This window comes from Lathyrus oleraceus, chromosome 5, assembly GCF_024323335.1.
Source record: "Lathyrus oleraceus cultivar Zhongwan6 chromosome 5, CAAS_Psat_ZW6_1.0, whole genome shotgun sequence".
NCBI lineage: Eukaryota > Viridiplantae > Streptophyta > Magnoliopsida > Fabales > Fabaceae > Lathyrus > Lathyrus oleraceus.
Genome location: NC_066583.1, coordinates 413,447,220 through 413,458,103, shown reverse-complemented (window position 1 = coordinate 413,458,103; position 10,884 = coordinate 413,447,220).

The following is a 10,884-nucleotide window of genomic DNA, read 5'->3' as shown; positions in this document are numbered from 1 at the left end:
CAAGCATACCAACCTCGAAACAACAATCAGACCAGTACAAGCTATGATAGGAAAAGGGTCACTTTCGATCCTATTCCCATGACCTATACAGAGCTATATCCTTCTTTAATTGAAAGGAAACTGATCACTCCACGTGACCCACCTACTATACCTACCAACCCTCAATGGTGGTATAAGCCTGAGCTTCATTGTGTTTATCATTCCGGTGCTCCCGGACATGATATGGAGAATTGCTACCCGCTGAAGACCAAGGTTCAAGACCTTGTTAGAAGCGGTATATTGTTTTTCGAGGACGTAGGTCCTAACGTTAAGAAGAACCCATTGCCCGAGCATGGGAAATCTGCCGTCAACATGGTTAAGGGTTGCCCTGGCAAATATAAGGTCAGATATGTCAGCCATATCCGACAATCTTTGGTCGAGATGCATAGATTGTTATGTGGATACAGTCATTACGAGCATGACCACGACAGTTGTCGTGTTTGCACTGTCAATGAGAGGGGATGTCGTCAAGTCAAAAAAGATATCCAAGAAATACTGGATCAAGGTGTAATAGAGATACTTCAGAATCGCGATGAGGATGATGAAGTTAATGTGATATCACCTGTATTCGGGATACCTGAGCCTGTTGTCATCCGATATGATGGCAGCAAGCAGAAGGCTTCTCCTACTCTCATAATTAAGCCAGCTGGCCCTGTGCCATATTCTTTTGACAAAGTTGTTCCCTATCGTTATAATGTTGTGGCATTGGAAGATGGGAAGGAGGTGCCTCTACCCTTTACCTCTGTTGTTAATATTGTTGATGTCAGCGGTTTGACCCGTAGTGGTCGTGTTTTCTCGGTGCTGCCGAAACCCCAAGCTGGCACTAGAAGGGCTGATACTGCTGATAGTGCTACCCGTCCGGTTGGAAATTCTTCCAATTCTCCGAATCCGGCACTTGCTGTTAATAGACCTGCCGATGCTGTTAGAATTCTTGTCCCTGCTATCCATAATGGCATGATGAAAGAGGACTGCGATGAGATGTTGAGGCTCATCAAGAGGAGTGAATACAATGTTGTAGATCAGCTTCTACAAATGCCTTCAAAGATATCAGTGATGTCTTTGTTATTGAACTCTGAGCCACACCGTGAAGCTATGCATAAGGTGTTGGACGTGGCATATGTAGATCATGACGTCACCATAGAACAATTTGATACCATTGTTGCAAACATTACTGCTTGTAATAATCTGAGTTTTTGTGATGCTGATCTCCCCGAGGAGGGAAGATACCACAATTTGGCACTTCACATCTCCATGAACTGCAAGGATGATGCCATGTCTAATGTGCTGGTAGACACTGGATCATCGCTGAATGTGTTGCCAAAATCCACTCTGACCAGACTTTCGTATCAGGGGCCTCCCATGAGGTAGAGTGGAGTGGTCGTCAAAGCTTTTGATGGATCGCGCAAGACGGTGATTGGAGAGGTTGAGCTCCCAGTCAAGATTGGACCTAGTGATTTCCAGATCACTTTTCAGGTCATGGATATTCGCCCATCATATAACTGTTTGTTGGGCAGACCATGGATTCACGAGGCAGGCGCCGTGACATCCACCCTACACCAAAAGTTGAAGTTCGTCAAGAACAAAAAGTTGGTGGTGGTAGGGGGAGAGAAGGCTCTCTTGGTAAGCCATTTGTCTTCCTTTTCTTACATTGATGATGAGGACGAAGTTGGGACGTCGTTCCAACCTTTGTCTATTGTTGAGCCTTCTAAGAAAGGAACTTCTTCATTTGCGTCCTACAATGATGCTAAGTTGGCCATTGAGCATGGCGCAACTACTAGTTTATGACAAATGATCAAGCTGGAAGACAATAAATCTCAGGCTGGCATAGGGGATTCTTCAGGCATTTTCAACAAGCATAGGCTGTTTCAGAGTGGTGGTTTCATCCACACGGTTGAGGACCAGGAAGCTGCTGCTATTGTGGAAGAGGATGTAGAGGAAGATTCTAGCAACTTTGTCATCCTTGGAGGGGTCTGCAATAACTGGGTCGCTGTTGATGTTCCGACAGTTGTCTATAAATCCACATAATGTGTTCACTTTTGTTTAAAAACCCTTCTCCCATGCCAAAAGGAGAAGTGATGACATTGTTGGCCCATAAATACAATGATATTCATTCAATAATTACATGTTAAATGTTTGTTTTTCCAAATTATTTTCACTTTTCGCTTTTTGCATGGAATTGGTGATCACATAAAACCCTAAAAAGAGAATAAAATCAATCTTTTCATCTGCATAATGATTTGTCTTGATTGAATTCTAAAATCTCTTTTATATCCGAAATCATTATGCAGGTTGATCAAACCCATTGAACATAATGATCCAACACCATCTCCCAACTTTGAGTTCCCTGTATTTGAGGCCGAAGAAGATGATGTTGAGGAGATTCCTGACGAGATTACCCATCTACTTGAGCACGAAGAGAAGATCATTCAGCCACATCTTGAGAATCTGGAAACAGTCAACTTGGGGTCTGAGGATTGTGTTCGTAAGGTGAAGATTGGGGCACTCCTGGAAGAGTCTGTTAAGAAGGGGTTGATTGAGTTGCTACGAGAATACGTCGACGTCTTTGACTGGTCATATGAAGACATGCCTGGTTTGGATACTGATATCGTGCAACATTTCCTGCCTTTGAAGCCTGAGTGCGTGCCTGTGAAGCAGAAGCTTAGAAGAACTCATCCTGATATGGCAGTGAAGATCAAAGAGGAAGTTCAGAAGCAAATTGATGCGGGGTTTCTGGTGACTTCTACATATCCTCAGTGGGTGGCCAATATTGTGCCCGTGCCTAAGAAAGATGGAAAAGTCCGAATGTGTGTGGACTATAGAGACTTGAATAAAGCTAGTCCGAAAGATGATTTTCCTCTGCCACATATTGATATGTCGGTAGATAATACAGTTAAATTCAATGTCTTCTCGTTTATGGATGGATTTTCCGGATATAATCAGATCAAAATGGCACCCGGGAATATGGAGAAGACAACATTCATCACACCTTGGGGAACATTCTGTTATCGAGTGATGCCCTTCGGTTTGAAGAACGCCGGAGCCACGTATCAACGAGCTATGACTACCTTGTTTCATGATATGATGCATAAGGAGATCGAGGTATATGTTCACGATATGATTGCAAAGTCGTGAACAGAAGTTGAACATGTAGAACACTTGTTGAAGCTTTTTCAGCGTTTGAGGAAGTACAAACTCCGTCTGAATCCTAACAAGTGTACATTTGGAGTCCGTTCCGGCAATTTATTGGGCTTTATTGTCAGCGAGAGAGGTATTAAGGTTGATCCTGCCAAGGTCAAAGCAATACAAGAAATGCTTGCGCCCAAAATTGAGAAGCAAGTCCGAGGTTTTCTTGGCCGCTTGAATTATATTTCCAGATTTATATCTCACATGACTGCCACATGTGCGCCAATATTCAAGCTCCTTCGGAAAGATCAGCGTCATAATTGGACCAAGGATTGCCAAAAAGCCTTTGACAGTATCAAAAAGTATTTGTCTGAGCCTCTGATTCTGTCTCCGTCGGTGGAAGGGAGACCTTTGATTATGTACTTAATAGTTCTTGAGGACTCTATGGGTTGTGTACTGGGTCAGCAAGATGAATCAGGGAAGAAAGAGTATGTTATATACTATCTGAGTAAGAAGTTCACTGATTGTGAGTCGCGATACTCAATGCTTGAGAAGACATGTTGTGCTTTGGTTTGGGCTGCTAAGCGCTTACGCCAGTATATGTTGAATCATACGACTTGGTTGATATCCAAAATGGATCCAATTAAGTATATCTTTGAGAAGCCTGCTTTAATTGGGAGGATTTCCCATTGGAAGATGCTGTTGTCTGAGTATGATATTGAGTATCGAGCTCAGAAAGCTATTAAAGGTAGTATCCTGGCTGACCACTTGGCACATCAACCAATTGAGGATTATCAGTCAGTTCAGTACGACTTCTCAGATGAGGAGATTCTGTATTTGAAAATGAAAGATTCCGATGAGCCTACGCTCGATGAAGGGCCAGAACCTGGTTCCCGATGGAGCATGGTGTTTGATGGCGCTGTAAATCAATATGGAAATGGTATTGGGGCAGTGATTATTACTCCTCAGTGCATACATTTTCCTTTTACAGCAAGGCTAACTTTCAAATGCACAAATAATATGGCAGAGTATGAAGCCTGTATTATGGGATTGGAAGAATGTATTGATCTTAGGATCAAGCATCTTAATGTTTATGGTGATTCGGCCCTTGTTGTTAATCAGATTAAGGGTGAATGGGAGACGAATCAGCCTGGCCTCATCCCATACAGAGATTATGCGAGGAGAATTTCAACTTTCTTTACTGAGGTTGACTTCCATCATATTCCCCGAGATGAGAATCGGATGGCAGATGCTCTTGCTACGCTTGCTTCGATGATTATGGTGAAATTATGGAATGAAGTCCCCAATATTACTATGATGCGCTTGGATAGACCAGCTCATGTATTTGCAGTTGAAGAAGTGAAAGATGATAAGCCATGGTATTATGACATCAAGTGTTTTCTTCAGAGTCAGAATTACCCGCCTGGGGCATCTGTTAAAGATAGAAAGACTTTGAGGAGATTATATAGCAGTTTCTACCTCAATGGCGATGTGCTTTATAAGAGGAATTTTGACATGGTTCTCCTCAGATGCGTGGATAAACACGAAGCAGACCTGTTGATGACTGAAGTCCATGAGGGTTCATTTGGTACTCATTCCAATGGACATGCCATGGCAAAGAAGATGTTGACAGCAGGCTACTATTGGTTGACAATGGAGTCTGACTGCTGCAAATATGTGAAGAAATGCCATAAGTGTCAGATTTATGCGGACAAGATTCATATTCCTCTGACACTTCTGAATGTGATTTCATCACCATGGCCTTTCTCTATGTGGGAAATTGACATGATTGGCATGATAGATCCAAAAACGTCCAACGGTCACAGATTTATTCTCGTAGCAATTGATTACTTCACCAAATGGGTTAAAGCGGCGTCATACGCAAACGTGACCAGGCAGGTGGTTGTGAAGTTTATCAAGAATCAACTCATATGCCCTTATGGTGTGCCAGACAAGATCATTACTGATAATGGATCTAACTTGAACAACAAGATGATGAAAGAGCTGTGTAGCGAGTTCAAGATAGCACATCATAATTCTTCTCATTATAGACCCAAGATGAATGGGGCTGTTGAAGCTACTAATAAGAACATCAAGAAGATTATCTAGAAGATGGTTGCTATGTATGAAGATTGGCATGAGATGCTGCTATTTGCTTTGCATGGTTATCGTACATTTGTCTGGACTTCAACAGGGGCAACCCATTTCTCCCTTGCATATGGAATGGAGGTTGTGCTTCCTGTGGAGGTTGAGATCCCATCAATGAGAGTCTTGATGGAAGCCAAGTTGACTGAGGCTGAATGGGTTCAGAGTCGTTATGACCAGCTGAACTTGATTGAAGAGAAGAGATTGACTGCCATGTGCCATGGTCAGTTATATCAGCAAAGGATGAAGAAAGCCTTTGATAAGAAGGTCAAGCCTCGTGTGTTCCGAGAAGGTGACCTTGTGCTCAAGTAAGTTTTGTCTTTCGCGCCCGATTCCAGGGGCAAGTGGACTCCAAACTATGAAGGTCCATATGTTGTCAAGAGAGCCTTTTCAGGCAGTGCTTTGATAGTTACAACTACGGATGGGGAGGATTTCACAAGTCCTGTGAATTTAGATGCAGTCAAGAAATAATTCACCTAAAAAAATAAAAACAGAATAGCTCGCTAAGTTGATAACCCGAAAGGGCGGCTTAGGCAAAAATGAGCGTCTCGGTGGATTGAAAACCCGAAAGGGCGATCCAGGCAAAAGTTAGAGACATGAAAAAATGAATATATCCCGCTAGATTGAGTACCTCACCTTGGGGAAATCTAGGCAAAAATTAGGGATTTGGCAAGTAACTGCATCCTGACAAGACTTTGTTTTTCAAGTTGTCTTCCATCAAAGATTCTCGCTCAGTCATCGTCAACTGAAGCTTCAAATACATTGGATTCAAAGTTGGTGGAGAAATGGTCATTATGTTCAATGTAGCCTTTTCCAATATATATCACCAATTTCAAATTTGTAAAGATCCATGGAGTCATGCCATTTGCAGACTACCATTCCATCAAATAAATTTGAGCCTTTATCCAATTCTTTGCACTCTTATTTGTTCCTATTCAACAAATGTTTGCATATTTTAATTGATAAATATCATTGTTTTAAATAAATTTTTCATAAAATTGTTTTTAAATAAAGTGAACATTCCCAATGACAAAAAGGATAATTGGGACATCTTCAATGCTCTCCCAAGGATAGTATGATCTCTAAAAGGGTAAGGCATTTGTTCATTATTCCTAGCATACTTGTATCCTCTTCATTATCTTCCAGGCTATCTCCTCTGCGAGAGCAGAAGAAGATTAAGCATCACCAAATTCCCCAGAGAGTCTGGAGCTTTGGTCCTGATTTATTCAGAGAAGTATACCTTTAAGCCCACCAAATCCCCATAGAGTCTGGAGTTTGGTCCTAATCTTCTAACTCCCCAGTAAGGCTGGATCTAGAATTTGTGTTATCAATTATATGGTTGCCATCCCTTGTGTGGATTGACCTAAAATCCCTTATAGATTGATAAATTGACATGCTATCTTTTCGAGGAAATTGGTCTTCCCTCATTCAGATTGGAATTCTCCCGCAGAGTGAGCAGGAAATCCCTAGCATGAGTGGAATTCTCAACAATTCGGTTTGTAGCTTATCCCTTGTGGACTTACCTACATTAATCTCCGGCAGGTTTGCCTCTTGTTCATCCTCATCAGGGTTGACCCCATTAGCTCCCCAGTACGGTCACCAGCAGGTTATCTCCAGCTGATTGCCTACAGGCTATTCCCGATTCAGTCATCAGCAGTATTTCCCCAGTGGAGTTGTCTGATCAGAGCCTGTTTGTTGATTCCTCCTGAGCAGAGTGGGTGATGAAAATGTTTATTTTTCTATCCCCAGCGGAGTGGTGTTTCTCTTCTCCTCGGCAGAGATTTGTTTATCCAGCAGTACGAGGAAATATGTTGGTTTTGGAACTTTTGATTGGTGGTTATTCCCCACGGAGTTTCATTTCTCTCCTTGATAAGATCCCCAGTAGTTGCTTCTACGACGAATCTTATCCGTGTTTAGCTTCCCAGCTAAGACTTTGCCTGATTTCATTTTGGCGTTGGAACTTCTGAGGAAGATGTGTTGACTCCTTCCCCAGCGGAGTGACTGGTTCTCCTTCTCCTTAGCAGAGATATTTCCTTCCGTGATTAGAAGTGAATATTGTTGGATGTGCTTCTGTTTGGTGGTTGTTCCCCCACAGAATTCTACATCATTTCCCGATAAGATCCCCAGTAGTTGCTTCTCTGACTGATCTTATCCTTGTCTCTGCGTACTGTTGGAAGATCCCCAGCTTTGGTGATTGTGATCACTTGCTTATTCCCGAAAGCGGTCCCTGACCCCCAGTGATCTTGCTTGTTTCCCTAGCAGTAGCTTTTATGCCCGGCAGCAGCTCTGTTTGATCTTCAGCATTGGTTTTTAGCCCCTGCAGAGATCAATGTTTCCTGGTATCTTTTGCCCCCCATCAGATTGGATGTTCTCTAGTGGGCTTGGCTTTCTATTTTGAGATGTAGTATCGGATGTTTGTCCATTGATTCCTGGACCTGGTTGTGTTAGATATGTCTGTTTGTCAGCATCAATCATACATAAACCACGCATATACATGCATAACTTTGACATTCAGATATTCATGTTGCATTTTTTTGGCCATATATCTTTGTTTGTTATCTACTGCTATTTGGCGATATATATTTCCCCAAGCAGATATTGGTGTTTGATCTCTCCATATAGATTCATCCCCATAGGAAGAAAGTGTTTATCCTTTCTTCCATATTCCCCATTGAGTTAGGTCCTCGTGGATGATTATTATTTTTGTTTCCTCCCAAAATATGTATTGGGATAGAATTACTCCCCTGAGTTATATCCTCATTGGGTGGAGTCTGGTTCATTGTGTCTCTCTAGTTTGTTCCTAGATTGACTCCTCTTGTTAATTCCCTTTGCACTTCCCCGTAGTTTAGATGAATGATTGCTCAGTAACCAATAATTGTCCATCTTTTCCCCGGCGGAGTCTGTGGCCTTCTACCCAGTAACCAGTAGTTGTAAGTCCTATCTTTGTGGGTTTCTACCCTCATACCAGTAGTTGTAAACTCCATTTTATCCCCTTGCAGAGTTAACCCTTGATTTTGCTCATCCTAACCGATGACGGTTACTCTCTTCTGTGGTTTTCTACCCAGTAACCGGTAGATGTAATCCCCTCTTTGTTGGTTATCTTTATCCAATATTCGGTATTGATATTCCTTCATCTTGGAGTATATCTCCCAATAACTGGTGATATATCTCCCGGATCATTGCCTTTGTCAATGTATCCCCAGCGAGTCATCTTTCATTTACCCTTGTTTGGTAATGATCGTTTCTCCCCTTTGATTGGTCATCATTTTATACCCAGTAATTGGTATCCCGATGTCCTTTCTTTTCGGTCGATTTATCCTTTATTAACCCAGTAACCGATTGTGGATAATCTTCCATGCAAGTATATTATCTACGTTCTGACGGTAATAGATAATATATCTCATGCGCTCTTCGGTCGAAGTCTTTTTCTTCCCCAGTCGAGTAAGATTCATACTTCCTTATGGAATCGAATGCCCATCCTGTAATCGAGTTTGCTTTTTCAGCCCTCCTTTTGGATGATGAGTGTCTTGGAAATATTCCCCAATTCACGCCTGGTTGGTCACCTATTATATGCCCAGTAACCGGTATCCCTGGTGTTCCTTCCTTTCTGCTCCCTATTATGACTTTTTGTCCCCTGCGGAGTCAGATTTTCCTGAGTTGAAATATACCTTTTTAGGTTTTCCTCAGATGTTTTGGACGATTGATATCTCTCACCCTTATACCGGTCTTAGATATTCATTCTCCCCGAGCGTGTTGTTCTCTCACCCTTATACCGGTGTTTTGATCACATGTCTCTTTGAGCTTATTACCCAGTAACCGGTAATACCTCATTTGCATTTTCCTCACCTGAGTCCTTTGTGGATCTCCCCGCCTGAGTCCTTTGGTGGGTTTTCCCCATCTGTGTCCGGATTCTTATCCGAAGTATCCTTTGTGGATAGTTTTGCTGTATTGGCATATTCTCCAATACATGCATCTTTGCGTCAGCTCGAGTCTTTCCATTGATTTATTTTCATGGAATCCCTTCGTGTCTCTCAGCGAGTTTCAAGTCGTGACCTGCTCATGCATTATATTCCCCTTTACTCCCCAGTAAAGTCCCCCAGAGTCTCTGTCCCATTTATGAGTGTATTACTAATATGGATCTTCAGTTTCTCCTGATTTCTTTTTCCTTTGTGGACATATATCCCCACAAAGTAATAACTTTTGCATACATACATTTGCATCATGAGGTCTCTTAGGGACCAAAATTCGTCTCTTTGTTATTATTTAAGCCCATTCTACCTCGTCGAGACGAAGATTTTAACCTTCATATCTCCGGCTAGAATGACCTTAAATAGGGGCATCTGTAAGACCCTAATTTTGACCCTAAGATCCCTCATGGCATCATATCATTGCACATTGCATTTGCCTCAAGGATCATAGCATCTTGGCTCCTTTACCCTAGGTTAGGACTTGTGTGAGTTGGTCTGAGACCACCAAGCATGCTTGAATTGTATATTATTGCTTTTCTTATTTTGTTTACTAACCAAAATCACAAAAATATGTCACTAACATCTTTTGTTTTGTAGCTTGAGCAATCATAAGATCCAAGGCTCTTAGGAGGCCCCTATACTCATTGATATGGCCAGGTGAAGGTGAAAGCAAGCATGATAATGGTTCAAAAAGCTCTCAATCATCACATATGCCTCCCAAGTATCTCAATTTGTCAATTTGATCAAGATAAACCAAAGGGCTTGAGGATTGTTTCCCAAGGAAACCCTAATTCATTTGTGCATTAATTGTGCCTTGCTCATGAAGCAACCTCAACCCATGATAAAATATAATAAAGGGAAATTATTTAATTCATCATTTCATGCATATTTGAGATTATGTGGGTATCCTCAATCATGCATTCACCAAGATTTGAAGTTTGGACTTGAGAAGTTGATCAGTCAATTCATCTGACTATTTTGGAATCCACTGAGACCTAACTTTTGATGTGTTTCTCAAATGAAGATGACCCCGAGAGACAAAATGTTCTTAAGAACCATATGAAAAACTTTCATTTTCATCAAAAATTGATTTGAAGCTTGTAAGGTCATCATTCATTTCAATACATTATAGGTCATTTTGACTGAAACCCTAATTTTGGGTCAACTTCCCAAGGACCTAACTCACTCATTTTTCATTTTTTTTGAGGTGGGATCAAATTCCTTGGAAATTTTAAGATTTCTAATTCATTTGTTATGTTAAACAAATTTTAATAATCCTAAAATAAGTACATGTGATAATACAAAACATTGTAGGTCACTTTGGACCAAAGTCATTGAAATGTGAAAAAGTCCAACTTCAAGTGCCCATAACTTTCTCATCAAAAATCCAAAAGATGCAAAATTTGAGTCCAAATTTATTTTCTTGAAAATATATACAACTTTTATGTTTAAGGTTTTGTCATTTGAGGCTCGCACCATTGAAGCAGAAGGGCTTGAAGTTAGTCCATTTTGGCAAAATTCTCATACACATGCTTTGTACATTGAACTTCAAGACCTATTTTCATTAATTTCCCAATTCCAAATGGATTTTTGTTCAACATAACAATTG